Raw genomic sequence first — 17,197 nt, 5'->3', positions numbered from 1 at the left:
GATTCACTTTACACTGTATACGTGACAACAAATTTGAACTTAAAAGTAAACTGTGATTTAAAAACTCTTGAAAACTATGTCTTCAAGTAGACTGTCAGCTTTGCCCTTCAGCCAAAACCTGAAAAGGAGGAATGGGGTAAGAAAAACCCCAAACAGGATTAATCAAAGATGCAACTGTCAAAACTATCAAATAATTCACAACCATTCACATTATCTTTTATGCAAAGCCCATATTATGTACACTAATGTAAAATCGTCTCTAATTTCATTACAAAGTTTTGAAAAAAAGAAAAACACAAACAAATTCTTAAACTAGCCAATCTAATTTTAACAACATTTTATGCAATGGTAGGGTAAATGACTATTAGCTACCGGTATATATAATAAAATACTTACATGTGCTAAAACATAAGAGCTTCAAGTATGGTAATTTCAAAGCTAGAGCCAATGCACACCAGGTATGAAATTTCATTAGCATTTACTCCATATGCTGTAACAGCATAAAAACATGTAATATTCATACTTGAATGTTAATTTCATTCTAACCAAAAACGTTTACACGGTAAACAAAGGCTGGGTGTGCTTTTCAGTTTTTACAGACTCTTGCAGCAAAGTATTTACACATTTACTCAAGCCCTGAACTGGATACTGACCAAAACAACACTGTTTCTTCAGCAGTGGTGTCAAACACTGCACTCCTGTCCAAAGCCTCATGATTAAAATCTAACATTGTCTTGCTCAGAGACAGCAATAATGCATCTTATGATGCACCCCAGACACCCACATGCTGAGGTATTTTGCTAAAAAATTCTCCCAAATTAAAAATTACCCATAATTCCAACTATAGTATTTGCATAACTTATCACAGGCATATCCCAAAATGCTATGCTATGTGCATAAAGTAAGAGCATATCAGAGATAGAATAAGCAAACACAGTTACCAAAGCAAGAGTTCTACCCTCCATCACAGCAATGTTCTTGCCTTAGCCCACAAAACGTCAAATATTGGCAAGTATCAGAATAATGGTTCATTAGTGGCATTGCGCGCCCTGCTTTAAATAGCAGTTTAATACACTTTAACAACACATGCCATGCAAACAAGAACATGCTATACACGTTTATGCCAATTCAGAAGCAACAATTTAGAAGATCCCCCCACCCCCATTGGAGGTTTATTTGGTGATGTGGGTTTTGATAAACACTGCAGAGAATCCATATCCACACAAGGCCACTTTGTATGCGTACATTTTTTTTTACAAGTGTTTTAAGTTTACTTTTTTTGTAAATATACCAGAATGTGACCATCTGAGTTTGAAATTGGGAGTATATTACAGTATTTAAAAATTTAGCTAAGGCTACAGTAATGAAAGATTATTGGTGAGAAGCTTTACTTTCAAAAAATCATTTTTGTACTCTTTTACAAATGCTTAAGAACAGACAGTTAAGACAAAACAGTTTAAGGCACTTACAGAATGTTAGCTTGCAAAAAGTTCATAATTTTGCTCAAAAACATTATCTGGGGTCTGTTCCAGAAAGAGAAACTGACAATCAACCACAGACTACAAGTCTGAGGAATGAAGGGAACAAGAGGATTATCATGAAAAGCCAATGCAAAAAACAATTGATCAGTGGAATCCGTGTAAACTCTGTGGTAAATTATTGTATTGTGCAAAATGAACCTCTGGCAAAATTACACTACTTAATGTTATATGCCATTAAGTAAACACTGTATTCATTTTTGCAATGTTATTTTTTTTTTTTTTTAAATGTCCAAGATCCATGACATTAAATGTTCATGTTTTTGTAGTTACTATGAAAGACGTCTATCCTGCCTGCACTAAAAATCCTGAAATGTCTGGTAATTATACATGCCAAAAAGGCGGCAAAGGTTAATTACTTTCATATGCAAATCTGCAATAGAAAATTCAGTGCCCACTTTTTAATGGTTACCCTATTCAAACGTGAGACCCCAACATTTGTTACAGTTATGTGCGTGACATCTTAATTTAAGAATGAGCAACATGACATTTTGATCTATATACAGTATATATCTATCCATCTCTTATACACACACACACACACACACACACATCTATATACATCTATGTATATTTCTATTTTTCTCTATATATATATACACACACACATCTATACATATAAAAAAACATACTTGATCTTCATTTTGTAGAAGCCATTAGCCAAATGAACTAGAATATAATTCCAAAGTGATATTATTGCCTTATTCCATTACAAAACACCAGAATCAAAAGTGCATTAATAAGCATATTCAGTATAGGCATCTGATAGAGGCAAGTCTTATAGGCACTTCATTAAAGGGCAAGACACACTGCAGAAGGGATGAAGGTGGGCAGCTTGTTCCACTAGCAAGTCTATTATAACTTCTTACTGCTCAGAATTCCCACAGTAGTTTGAATTTTATCCTAAATGTGAATCTATGGAACTCCTCTTTGATGGCAATTTATTTACTTCTGTCTTAAGACGGCCTAAATGTGCATGTAAGTGTGCACAAGTGCAGATGTTGCTTGAAAGTTAAGAAGATTAGGCACCCTTTTATAATCGCTCTGCCAACTCATCGCATTTTCAATGTTGTGAAGAACACCAAAAAAATGCCCATGATTTGCATTGATGTGGCAATGCAACAATATGTGACAATGATGAAGGGATTTAAAAACAAAAAACTGCTTCAACACAACCATAATTTTAAAAATTTTAATTTTTTGTTAAAATGTAATTGAACACATTTTAGCCTAGGTAACAGAGTAGTGCATAAAGATTAGCACTGCCATTTACAACTCTAGCATGCAAGGTTCAAACCCTGGACCTGACTATGTGGAGTTTGAATGTTCTTGTGCCTCTCTGCTTTTTTCTTAATTGGTGTAAGCAAGTTTGAGAATGGCAGTGACAATTATTAGTTTGCCAATGAACGTTTGCTTTGAGATTACCAAAGCCAAACGACATTTCTGGAAGACCATAAGAGAATGTAATACATAATAGTGGCAATCATAAAGAAAGGCATCCATCAGTGTCCTCATTTTTATACTGGACTGTCCTTGTCAGTTTAAGAGAAGTTGAAGCCTTCAACAGCAAATTTTCACAAGTCTCAATGATTCTTGAACATTGTTTTTGATCCATCTGTATGTGTCATTCATTTTAAATTTTCAAAATCTGGTTTAAAGGCAATCAGCCTTCTATAAACAAATTAAAGAATTGATGGCTTCTTTAAATTTCTCAGAGACACTGTCAGCTGTCAGTTTGTCAAATAAAAAAAGAATGAACTTGGATACAAATTCATTAAACATTCCAAGTCAGATTTCTGAATTTTCACTTTACTGGTGCGTAAAAATACACTTCAGCATGTTTTCAGCCTTCAATTTAACAAAGTCAGAGTTTCTAATAAAGGGCAGCTTTAAAAAAAAGGGCACTGTACAGGCGTTGTATGCGCAACTCATGCTGCACACTTGTGCAACTCTGGTGAATAGCAGACTGCTATATTTTCCACAGCTGTGTGTTCCAGTCCAGAGCAATGGCAACAGGAAGGTGACCTTATGCATAAGCATAAGGTCCTATGCATATGACCTTAACAAAACAATGAAAAACATTATTAAACTACAAATGAGGCATAATTATAAAATAGTGATTTAGAAAATGAAATTGACTTTTTGAAACAAGTAAGAGTGCTTCGCAAATGTGGGAAATTTGCACATTAAACATTTGAATTTATGGGAATCAACTTGGTGATGGAAGTCAGACAATCCCACACCAAAACATCAGACCTAGACTGTCACGTATCACTAACAGACAAAAAAAAGTGAAGTGTTAATCACCACTGTCCACAAAACAATATTCAAAAAACCGTGCAAAATGATTCATATATTTCAAAGAATAAACTATTCAGCTGAGGCGAGTCAAAAAATTCTACTGGGGTTCCTTCATATTTTGGCCTTGTGCCTTTATAATGAATAACTCATTTATATATGTTGAAAGTTTTTTTTTCTGTAATTCTTTAATGTTTGAGAAGGATTCTTGCTGTTATAGGTTAGAATATTTTTGATCTTCTGTAAAAGCTAAACTCGTTAATGGATAGTAATATCTAATATTTAGACTGGACAGTTATATAACATGGACAATAAACCAATAATATGCAGTTGCATTGTAATCCTTAGTTACCTATACCCTACATTAGGCTTTCATGTACAGATAATGCTAAACTGATGAATCTCACTGCATCTGAGAATGTCAAAAATGTGAAATGAATAGACTTCCTCTTGTTCACTCTCCTGTGATCAGGATCATAGTGTCAACAAGCAAAGCTGGGTAAACTAAGCTATCCTACCCTCAGCAACTTGCTTCAATCCTTAAACAACAAACGAGAGACAAATAAGTTTGCCAGGTAAATTGCTAGATGACCTTAGTCACATGAAGAGTTATAATTTTCCATTCTACTGGGTCTGCTCCTGAATCTTATCCTAGTAAACTGTGTGCTTCATACACATGTGAAGCTAGGTGTCTAGGTAACATCCTAAGTAAATGAATAACCCAAGTCAACTGGTGCCTTTAAATACAGAGAACAACAAATTCTGTTCCAGAATTCCACTATTGTTGAGCTGCTGACCCTGAAATGTAGAGACTGTCCAGCAATTATGTGCTGATGCCTCAAATCAGCTGACAGTACTTATATTCATCAATAACCAGAGCTCTTGACCCAAAGTGTGGGAATGTAAATCAAAGGCTTTGTCTATGGACTTCACACGTCACTTCAACACCATAGTCCAGTGGATTCACAAAACTGCCACCAATGCTCAGATTTGTTGATCAATCTCATGCTCACCTCTTCCCTGATTTGTAGATTAGGCCTTAAGGTACTTGTATTTGATCTTACATCAAAGGCTATTTTCTATCTCACCTTCTACTCTCCAGTAGCAGCGACCAATATTCTGGCTCTGGATCCCTCAAAATGAATGCAACAAAAAATATCAACTGACTACAAAAGAAAAAAAAAAAGCCCATAATTAAGATCCTAGAATTACAATCAGCTCCTCTGCTGGGGTTCCCACGTTAGAAGCTTATTTATTTATGAACACTGACTCACTTGGAAATAAAACTGCTTTGGTTAACAGCATTAATACAGAGTCAGAATCTGATTTCTGCTTGCTTACTGCAACCTGGCCTAGTAAACCTGAAACTATTTGTTTAGTTGATGCAGAAGCAAATATTTTTACGCACTTCATAAACAAAAAAAAAAAAAATATTGATCGAAGGTGTGATAAACTAGATAGCACTTCCTAAGATCTAGGTGACTTTACATCCTTTCAGATGCTAATATTAGACATTAAAACAGAATCCAGTACATTCATACCAATTTAAATATGTTCTCTTTTTGTGACTGGAATTGGCAGCTTTTTTTATCTGACTGGTTTATAAATTTAACACATCGTCACAAAGATATGAAAACAGCTGCCTTTAGCAAATGTTTTACTCGCCTGCTAAACTTGGTAAAGTTTTGCCAGGTTATTGCTGGGTTTTGCTGGGTCTAATTATTAAACACAGAACAAAGATTCAAAGCATTACTCTACTTGATGAAATTCTCTGATTACTACATTTGACCCATTCTTGTCCTTTTACCAATGCAGTCACAGATTAAAACAAAAAGTGCTACAAACAGATTGTGAGTGTACATTAAAATTTTTAGATATTGCAAGAAACCCAAACTTGGTCCTTGAAAAACAATATGAACAATATTCATTGACCTTTGAAAGAGGCCTTAAATAAAGTAGCCCCCTTTAAAACAAGCATGATTAAAGAACAAAGAACTGCACGTTTTCAATTAGAAAGATGCAAACTAGAGAACAGATGGGGAGCAACAGTGTTCCAGGCCTTGAGAACTCCTTGGACAGTGTTAAAATGTATAAAACAAGCCATCTATATATCTATGTATCTATCTATCTACAGGTAAAATTCCATTACAACGAATATCTTTACAACGAAATTTTCATTACAACGAAGTATATTTATGGTCCCAACAGCTTCCCTATATGACACGAGTCTATAGAAATCTCGTTGCTACGAAGTACATTCAGCAGATACTTTCATTACAACGAAGTGTACAAAAGACCTTGAAATGCCTGAATGAGTCATCCACAGAGCAGTTAGTTCTGTGGCCGCAGCTCAGTTGTGCACAATGATCCCCAAACAGAAACACTGTAATTTTTATTTCTTTCTTCGAACTTTCCACGTACTGTTTTTTTTCCTGCCTTTTTGTTTCCTGCGGTTTTCAAGGATACCTTTAACTTATTGCTCGTCAACATTTGAAAAACATCCATTGGGATTTAACTCATTGTCACCCTCCTATAGAAATGGCAGACACGAAAAAATGATAACAGCTCATATTAGAAAAAAACAACTTTTTGCAGCTCTCGATTGTGGCAAAAAGAAAAAAGACGTTGCCAGTGAATTCGGAATTTCGCCATCGACACTGCCTACTTTCTTGAAAGACATCTTGGGCTGCAAATGTATGTGTACAGCTGCATTTGAAGATGTTGAAAAAGCAGTTTCTATGTGGTTCAGTGATACTCGTTCAAGAAACATTCCTATTAATGTGGCACTTAATCAAGAAAATGTGAGGTTTGTAAACTCTATTGGGACCTTCCACAACTACACAGTAAGCCGAACAGCATCCTGAAGTGCGATCTCTGCGTCTGTACGGGGAAATAGCAGGCTCACGGATATGCTGAGTCTCTCCACCAAAGTAAACAGAAAAGATCTCGATGGGTGATGCAAGGTTAGGAGCACGGAAATTGTAAATGCAGGTAACAGGATTACTTGATCACTGACCTGCGTGACCCTGCCTGACTGCTGTGTATAACAGACTGGCAGATCACGCTACAATAAATAACTGTGCCATTCCTGTTTCAAGCTGAATAAAGCTGGTTTTGCTAAAGTAGAGACTAAGTCTTGTGCTTTGGAGTGCAACACAGGGACTTATAGCACGACCCCGATCTTTTATGATTTGCTGCAATCACGCTTCAGGACGAACTTCAGCGTGTCATTCCCGTTGGGTGGGGAGTGGGTGGTCTCAAAAGAACTCAGAAACCACTCAATATGAAGAAAAAAAAAAGGATGATTCGGCTTCTGATTGATAACTGTGCTGCCCAAAACGTGCTTTCACATTTAGATAATGTTCGCATTGAATTCCTCCCACCCAATTGCATGTCAGCACTTCAGCCATTGGGTTTGGACATCATTCACACCGTGAAAGTGTATTATCACAAGGAAATGCTGAGAAAAATTCTTGTCAGCATAACTTGTAGACAGGAGAAGATTAAAATTAACGCGAAAGAAGCTATTGAAATGATTGCAAACGCCTGGACGCAAGTTAAACAAAGCACTATAGTAACAAATACAGAATCTCATTACAATGAAATATTTTTTAGGTCCCTGGGAGATCACTGTAACAGAATTTTACCTGTATCTCTCTCTATATATTATATACAGTAATCCCTCCTCCATCGCGGGGGTTGCGTTCCAGAGCCACCCGCGAAATAAGAAAATCCGCGAAGTAGAAACCATATGTTTATATGGTTTTTATATTGTCATGCTTGGGTCACAGATTTGCGCAGAAACACAGGAGGTTGTAGAGAGACAGGAACGTTATTCAAACACTGCAAACAAACATTTGTCTCTTTTTCAAAAGTTTAAACTGTGCTCCATGACAAGACAGAGATGACAGTTCTGTCTCACAATTAAAAGAATGCAAACATATCTTCCTTTTCAAAGGAGTGCTGTCAGGAGCACAGGATGTCACATAAATAGAGAAAACAATCTCTAGCAAACAAATCAATAGGGCTGTTTGGCTTAAGTATGCGAAGCACTGCGGCACAAAGCTGTTGAAGGCGGCAGCTCACACCCCCTCCGTCAGGAGCAGACAGAGAGAGAGAGAGAGAGAGAGAGAGAGAGAGAGAGAGAGAGAGAGAGAGAGAGAGAGAGAGAGAGAGAGATAGAGAGAGACAGTTTGTTTTTCAAGCAATAATCAATACGTGCCCTTCGAGCTTTTAAGTATGCGAAGCACCGTGCAGCTGCACAAAAGATAGCAACGTGAAGATAATCTTTCAGCATTTTTAGACGAGCGTCCGTATCGTCTAGGTGTGCGAACAGCCCCCCTCTCAATCCCCCTACGTCAGGATCACAGAAAGTCAGCGCAAGAGAAAGAGAAAAGTAAGCTGGGTAGCTTCTCAGCCATCTGCCAATAGCGTCCCTTGTATGAAATCAACTGGGCAAACCAACTGAGGAAGCATGTACCAGAAATTAAAAGACCCATTGTCCGCAGAAACCCGCGAAGCAGCGAAAAATCCGCGATATATATTTAAATATGCTTACATATAAAATCCGCGATGGAGTGAAGCCGCGAAAGGCGAAGCGCGATATAGCGAGGGATTAGATAGATACTGTATATTATATATTATAGCTGTCTCTATATATAAAATCCAACGTCTGTCTATCTGTATGTCTGTCCAACTTTCAGGAGAGAACTACATAACGGATTTAGATCAGGATTTATTCATTCTAGTTGATTCTGCAACTTCTCTCATCGCACTAAGTATCATAGTTTACTCAGTTTTTTTTTTGCACAAATCAGAGAGACACCGTGGGCCGACGGGAAGGGAGCGGGGCCCTACTCACTTATGTGCCAGCCTCCGCTCGAGTCACTCCACTTCTCGCCAGGTGTTGGAGCATACCTTGCTTCCATTTAGTTAGAGATACCTGTTTGTTCAGCAGACATTATCATCTACAGATTATTAAAGAGTTAACATTTGACGTTTTTCAGCGAGAGCGAGAGAGATAGATCAGAGCTACTTGTTTTTTAGAGGGTAGCTGCTGATTGGCGAAGGTATCACGGCCATGTGCTTTTCTTCCTACACGGGGGACATGCTCCCGTCAGGGCTGAACACGATCAGATACAGTGCCAACGTTTGATGTTGGAGCATACCTACCTTCCACTTGGCGCTGGGGGAAAACTAGTACTGTATATTAACTATTTTATCATTAAAGAAGCTAATGTATAAGACAACAAGGTCATCCTGCAAATGAATTTCTACTGTCAAATCCCATGTCCCAAGTTGCACACAACTTCAGCAATTTTCAATTAGTAACAAAATTTTAATTCTAAAATGAAACGTACTACCTGACCCATCGAAACAATCCTAACCAAAGTATTAAAAGGATCCACAACAACTCTGCTAGCACCCATTCTTAAATTATTGTTGACTCATACAGTTTTTAATGCACTAAAAGTGCCAGTGACTATCAGTTTTGACAGGTGTCCCGTGAAAAAAGCTACATATGCTACGTATTTACAATTTACTTGACAGGTTTTTGCATTGGTTACAGCCCAAAAAGCATCATTGTAAATTATATTTCCAAATCTCTTGATGAAGTAAAAGCCACAGATTTTTGAAATTTTGTAATTTTTTCATTTTGAAATTGAAATGCAGCCTGGTGCCGATGAAGACTATTTTGTTAAACAGACTTGAGAATTACTTTGGCATATCAGATACCCTCCATGCATAGTTTACTTCAGGTTTATCAAACCAATTTGAGAATATGCACAAATGTCATTATAGTACTGTATCATTAGATTATGAAGTCAGATATGGTGTCCCTGCAGGGCTCAGCAGTTACAGTGTTAAGGCTGTCACAAACTGCAACTTTTCAAGCGAGCTTCAGTCACAGCCTTTATTCACATAATCTTAGCAAGTTAAACACAGTTGATGGTGCACTCCTGTGAAGCCAGTCACCAAATGTGACATATCCAACAACTCATTCAATTTCAAGGGATCCAAGTCCTCCTTGCTTGCACCATCATCACCCTGGATTCTGACTCCACAATACATTTCCTTTGGTGGCTTCAGTACTGGCATGGAATCATCATTAAGAACTGGCCTCATCGCTGAATGTCCAGGTACTAAATTTTATGTTTTGACTTAAGTACTAGGGTGTTGTACCGTGTTAGCCATTATGAATGTAGAGAAAAGCCAAGCAAAATGACATCTTTTATTGGCTAACTAGAAAGATTACAATATGCAAGCTTTCGAGGCAACTCAGGCCCCTTCTTCAGGCAAGATGTAATCATTACATCTTGCCTGAAGAAGGGGCCTGAGTTGCCTCGAAAGCTTGCATATTGTAATCTTTCTAGTTAGCCAATAAAAGGTGTCATTTTGCTTGGCTTTTCTCTATGTTTTGACTTAACATAGTTATGCTAAAGTAGCAGTCATGAAAATGATATTGGGGCTCACGTTGACTCACGGGAATTGAAAATCACATTGATTATTGAGTTGCCTGTAGCCAGTTTGTTACAGTTCTCAAACAGCTATTGCAGCAATTTTTAGGAGCCTAAACTAATCGCCAATTCTGCAACCGAAATAAAGATGGCAGGCTTTTGAAATTAGTTGTGTAAGCAACTTTCGCTGTGTCACCAAGCTGAATTCCCCACAAATGTGTCTGGTTTGTTTGTACAAGCATACGTTTCACATTGACAAAAGCACAACTTTAAAAATAAAAAGGCCTTCAATGTCAGACAGCTGAGATGCTACTGAAACTTGGGAGTGAAATGTTGGGTTTAGCTCGTTAATATGATTCCCCTCTGTCTCCTTTTATTTTCTACTTACTTGCCTCAAAAATAAGTAAAACCGGTAACTTGCGTTATTTCAATAATGGAAGAAGCTGTATTCTTTTACCATTGGCTTATCTGGTTAAGACAATGGTTTGACCAACCAAACACTGCGTATTTCTGTAAAAGCTATTTACATATATTTGGCTGACGTCTTTATTAAATGCAGATTACAAAATCTGAGCCGCCATTGATTACATTTGTTTTACCAATAGTACTGCATCTTGCTCATGGTCACACGGTGGCAGCAGCCACACTACCTGCAAACCATTTAAACATACACTTTCTTCTGAGTAATAAAAAGGCATCTTTATAACCTTCAACATATAAACCCCTGGCTATTTTGAAGGAATCAGGAAAAAAAAAAAATACTGAGAACAAAAAAAAAAAAAATGTGTAGCATGTGTAACTGTGTGCTCTTGATTTCTGGGTCGTTTCCAACTGAACTAACGTTAAGAACGAATAGATTTCGTCGTCAGCTCAAAATATACTTTGAATAATATTCTGAGTAATGCTTACGGCATTACACAATGGTAACGTATTAGAAAAAAAACATTAAAAACGGCGAATTGTGGTGGAGAAATTTCGATTTCTGAGATGAATTCTTCTCACTTAAATATATAAACTGCACAAATGCTGGGGTTGTTTCCACCTCAACTAACGTTAAAGAACGAGGAAGGCTTCCCATTTCTCAGCTGAAAACGGCGTTCAATAAATTCGTTATCTAGTGGAAACGGTTTGTGGTGTAGAAATTCCAATTTGAGAAATGGACTCAGCACACCCAAGTCTTTTTTTGCGAGGAAGGAATTTGGTGCAGACCAGCATTACTTAAACTGCAAAAGACAACGTCGCAGATTAAACTATTGCGACTTCAATCATGTGTAGCTCTGCACACATCACTGAACCTAACAGTATGACAGTTCTGGGAAGAAATACTTCTGGTAATAGGATTTAGAAAGTCGTTGTGCCTTTTGCTAATTTTCTGTGTTCGTACTTATTTATATTCTAATAAAAATAATGAAATCTGTGTAGGTTTAGACGGAGGTAACTATAGTTAGAAAACAACTTATTCGTGTTACAACACGAAGACTAGGCGTTACTACAACCGTATCTGCAGTGGAAAGGGATAGCCTCCTTTCCCTTCGTGTCAATACAAAATGAAGCAAGCACGGTGTTTACACAGACGTTTTCGCTGTCGAAGGACTTGTTTTCTATTTTGTCGGACCGCCCGTGTCTATTTATATACGCGTTAAGGAAAACCTGCAACCCAAGAAGAAAGGACTTCGTGCGACCGCCTGGCCTCGGCTGGGATTTGAAGTCCTAATTTGAGCGGCTGATTGGCACAGAAACGAACTGCGGAAAGAAACGGAACTCCAATTCCCGGCGTGCTCCACCCGACGTACCAAACAATAGCGCATGCTTCGCGGAGAACGGGCTCACATCCGCTATGGAATCCCGCCTGTAAGAAAAGTTCATTGGCCAACACGACATTTCCTTTGATTGAATCTAAGCAAAATACTGGACTGTCAGCACGCCAATTTAATTCCCCTTTAAAGTTAGACGCAGACAACAGAAACATAAATACAAACTCAAATTGGAAAGGACAGAAACAAGGAAGAAATGCGCTCATGCCGTAGCTCTAATCAATATCGACAATAATCCAGAAGCACGATGAATACCGCGCCGTTCACAACAAAGATTCCCCCTTGTCACATATTAAATATTACTTCGTAGCTTTCCCTGCAGCAACGCAGGCCTCCCATAAAACAACTCACTGCCAGACGAAAGCCAAGTAGAGGCCGTGATTAACTGCGAACAAATCTGGCTCATGACACAACGACTTCACCTCCTCCCCGCCCTAAAAGGAGGGGTGAGAGATTAAACGTATTGCCTTAGTAAACAACTCGGACACAGTCTCGCACGAACCTTTAATTGCCAACATATCCTAACGGAAAAAACACAGAGCGCGTATTAAAATAAAAACCATAAAGGGCGTCAAACTCACCCCAACAGCTTTCAGCACTGTCTCCAGCGCCGCCATGAGCAGCACGGCACATTACGTAGGGAGAATACTGTTCGCTCTCGCGAGATCTCCCAGCAGCTCCCGCGACAGCACGGCCAACGAGTGTCATTTTCTTAAAGGGACACGATCTTTGTTAAAAAGCGGGACTCGAAAGGTTTATTTACATGAGCGAAGTAATATGATGACGTCTTGTTAAACTGCAGAGAAATAATTACTTAATATATGTATGAGTGGAAGTTAATGCAAACAAAATTACACAGCGGGCATGGCCATAAAACCATAAGGAGCATAAAATTAAAATGTAAAACATAAAAAAAAACACTCGAATGCAGTAACCGATAGACATGAATTGGGGCTTGGGAAAGACTGCCTCAAGAAGAATGGATAATGAATATAATCGATTGAAACTTATGTCACCATGGAGTCTCCATTCAGAGAGTTAATGCCAGATGGACGTTTAGGTGGACATTCCTTGAAAGCAAAAGAGGACAGGTGGGTCTGAAGCTTCCATTTCCACATTTAAACTATGTGGGGAGTGAGTTCCAGAGAGTAAACTAAGGCAGTGAACATCAGGAGCAATATAGTGATGCTATGGAGTATTAAACTGCCTGGCCAAAAAAGGCCAAACTGTCAATGACGTCTTAAGCGCATCCATCAGCAGTTTGTCTGTCCGTGGAGAGAGATATGATCGCGTCGAGTGGTTTACTTGGCTCAGCAGTGACATTCATGTCTCTGGTGACTCTTCCTATGAAGTCAGTAGACAGATTGGAAGAGCATGGGGGTCATGAGGTCGCTGGAAAGGGGTGTGTGTTGCTCCCGATATCTATGCAAAACTATGAAGGTCCAAGTCTTTAGAGTCCTGGTGCTTCCTGTTTTGCTATACGGTTGTAAGACATGGATGCTATCCAGTGACCTGAGATGAAGACTGGATTCCTTCTGTACTGTGTCTCTTTGGAGAATCCTTGAGTATCGCTGATTTGTCTTTGTGTTGAATGAGCGGTTGCTCTCAGAGCCCTGAATGAAGCACATTACCTGCATTGTGAGGGAGCACCAGTTACGGCACTATGACCATGTACTGTAGCACAATTCCCTGAGGGTGATCCGGCTCATAGGATTCTCATTGTTGAGGACCCGAGTGGCTGGACCAGGCCAAGGGGATGCCCACGTAACACCTGGCTGCGCCAGATAGATGGTCACTTCCGGAGGGTGGGACTAGACCGCGTGTCTGTATGGGGGTTTGCCAACAAGGATCCTGAGCTGTTTCATCATGTGGTGGGTGCAGCAGCATTCTCTACCAGTGTATGCTCCCCAACCTAACCTGACCTAACCTGACTGGCAAAAAAATAGTCGCACACTTTAATGTTTCATTAGACCACCTTTAGCTTTGATTACAGTGCACATTCATTACAACATTGTTCTGAAGACCTTGTGCAACATTTATTTTCATTCAGATGTGCATTCATTTTTCTCCAAGATTTTGGAAAAGTCAAACCACTCCATAAAGTTTTCTCTGCCACATCCCAAAGACTATTTATGGGGTTAAGGTCAGGACTCTGTGGTGGACAACCTCTGTGTGAAAATGATTCTTCATGCTCCCTGAACCACTCTTTCATCATTTGAGCCTGATGAATCATGGCATCCTGGAATATGCCTGTGCTGTCAGGGAAGAAAAAATCCATTGATGGAATAACGTGGTCATTCAGCAGATTCAGGTACTCGCTTGATTTTATTTTATTGATGCATTACATTGTGCAGCCTATACCAGACCAAGTGAAGCAACCCTAGATAATAACACTGCATCCAGAGGCTTGTACAGTGGACACTATGCATGGAGGAGGGTCCATTGCTTTGTGCACTTTCCTTCTTAACATGATGCACCCATCACTCCGAAATGGCATAAATTTGGATTCATCATACAATATGACCTTTTTAAATTGCTCTACAATCTATTCTTTATGCTCTCTAGCAAATTACAGTCACTTTTTCCGATTAGCCTCACTAACACTGATGTGTCCACCTCTGACCAACAGTATGGGCTGTCCATTACTGAAGATCAAATAAGGAGACAATACCAGAAGGTACACACAGGAAAACCTGGGGGACCAGGTGGAGTCCATCCTTAAGTACTTATGGCCAGTGCTGACCGATATTGTGGTGTCCTCTGTCACCTCTTCAGTCTCTCCCTAAGGCACCACAAAGTGCAGCTGCTGTGGAAAACATCCTGCATTGTTCCTGTTCCAAAGAAGGTAAGCACCTCTTCACCTAATGACTACAGTGGCACTTACATCTCTCATCATGACGTTTTTGAGAGGCTGGTCCTGGACTGTATGAATCCTCTTGGGGTAGACCACCTGGATCCACTCCAGTTTTGAACAAAGATTGGAGTGGATGATGCAATTACTTATCTGCTCCAGAAGGGTTATTCCCCCCTGGGCAAAGCTGGCAGCACTGTGAGAATTATGTTTTTTGATTCCACCAGTGCCTTTAATACCAACCCGTCATCCAGGTTAAAGGGTAAACTTAGGGATATGTAGGTGGATGACTTTAATTTAATTTAAAAAAATTTTTTTTTCAATTTTTAAACTTTATTAATCCCGAAGGAAATTACTTAGTTTTCACATACCCCTTGGGGTCATTGCACAGGGTCAGCCATTGTACAGCACCCCTGGAGCAATTGCAGGTTAAGGGTCTTGCTCAAGGGCCCAGCTGAGTAGGATCTCTTTTGGCAGTGACGGGGATTCGAACCGGCAACCTTCTGGATACCAACACAGATCCTTAGCCTCTGAATAATGGACTGTCTGTCAGGCAGGCTGCAGTTTCTGAGACTCAAGGACTGTACTTCTGATATGGATGTGAGCAACACTGGAACACCACAAAGAACAGTCTTGTCTCCTTTTCTCTTCACTCTGTACACCTCAGACTAAAAATATAACACCAGATCATGTCATTTGTGGAAACTGTCAGATCATTCCACACTCATGGGATGTATTGATAAGGGGTATGAGACAGAAGATAGGAGCCAGGTGGAGAACTTTGTTTCTTGGTGTAAAGATAATTGTCTGCATCTTAACATCAACAAAACCAAGAAACTGCTTATTGACTTTCCAAAGAGACTCTATGTCCGATCACTGTTCAGGGAGTACATGTAGAAATGATGAACTCCTACAAGTACTTTGGGGTTCCACATTAATGACAGGTTGGACTGGTCTCGGAACACAGAGGAACTACATAAGAAAGGGTAGAACAGGCTCTTTTTACTTAGGCGACTGTGTTCTTTTAATGTGGGAAGTGACATCCTTCACATCTTAATACAACCCTGTGATGGCCAGGGCAGATATCTACACTGTGGTGTGCTGGGCTGGTAACATCACTTTAAAAGAGGCCCACTGAATCAACAAGCTAAGTAAAAGGGAAGGCTCAGTTATGGAACACACTCTGGACACCCAGGATGTTGCAGCATCGGAGAGAATGAAGACAAAACTGAGTGCCAATACGAACAATGCGGCACATTCTCTTTATGATGCATTAACATTGAGGACTTTCAGCCAACAAGTATTCAGCAGAAGTGTGTCAAGAAATGCCGTCATGTGATCCGCCCCGCTGAATCGGCTGTGCTTTTCTGTTTGTTGCAAGAAGTGCAGAGGACCTCCTGTGGCTACAATGAGGCTGTGATTATAAAAAAGAGAAAAAGGGAGAGAAGAAAATCTCCATGGGAGGAGTCTGCCATGACGTATCTCAATTCAGCCAACAGCGGAAAAATCTTCAGTGTGCACAGGGATCTCCAGATGAGCCACACTGCACCACTTCTTCTTCTGCTGCTGCTGTGCACTTGTCCTTTCCATTTGCTTGAAAATAATGCACTGAAAATGGAAGAGCACATAGCATGAGCTCTGTTAGCAGTTCCTAAATTATCAACCAATTTGCTTAATGACCTAGTCGTAGGAATGGAAATCGGTTGTTAAGTAAGGAGTGTCTGTATTAGCTAACTAATATTAGCTAAATAATTAGTTAGACAGGAAAGGTGCAGCTGCCCTAACTAATAAAAAACAATGCCAAGTTTAGAAAGGGAACTGCAGTTGTTCAGCAGACAGAAGATCTGAACCTGGCGTTCACTTTCTACATTGCATGAAGAGGCTGATTGTGCTGCAAATAGCAAGGATGGAGCAGAACTACAGCCCATGCTCGCAGTACAACATGCAACAGCCTGAGTGTGCCTTACAGTTTATCTCTACCCAAAGAGTTACTTTTCCTTTAATGCATTTTTAGAATGGAATTAAAATCTTTTAAGTTAATTGTCACCTTTGGTGTTCCCATTATGCAAATAATCAGTTCTCTGTTACTTATATAATCTCTTATATATATTTCTCTTCTGGTTCATCCTGCTTCCACTTCAAAACCGGTCCCGCCCACATGCAGCCGACACGGCATTTCTCGATTCCTATTCATCGTCTTCCATGTCATGCACTATACTGGCCTGCTGAGCGTAATAC

At 39.4% G+C, this 17,197-nt stretch overlaps 1 protein-coding gene across 4 annotated transcripts in view; it reads right to left on the bottom strand.

The window, feature by feature from the left end:
* Positions 1-12,796, bottom strand: part of csde1 (cold shock domain containing E1, RNA-binding) — an 83,496-nt gene extending 70,700 nt beyond the window's left edge. For all 4 annotated transcript variants that reach the window (XM_051924411.1, XM_028796434.2, XM_028796436.2 and 1 more), the window contains exon 1: positions 12,690-12,796. The gene's annotated coding sequence lies outside the window, so the exon portion shown is untranslated. The remainder of the gene's footprint in view (positions 1-12,689) is intronic.
* Positions 12,797-17,197: the final 4,401 nt, after the last annotated feature.

Source organism: Erpetoichthys calabaricus, chromosome 3, assembly GCF_900747795.2.
Source record: "Erpetoichthys calabaricus chromosome 3, fErpCal1.3, whole genome shotgun sequence".
Taxonomy (NCBI): Eukaryota; Metazoa; Chordata; class Cladistia; order Polypteriformes; family Polypteridae; genus Erpetoichthys; species Erpetoichthys calabaricus.
Note: the sequence above shows the minus strand (reverse complement) of the source record. Positions and strands in the feature narration are given on the sequence as shown.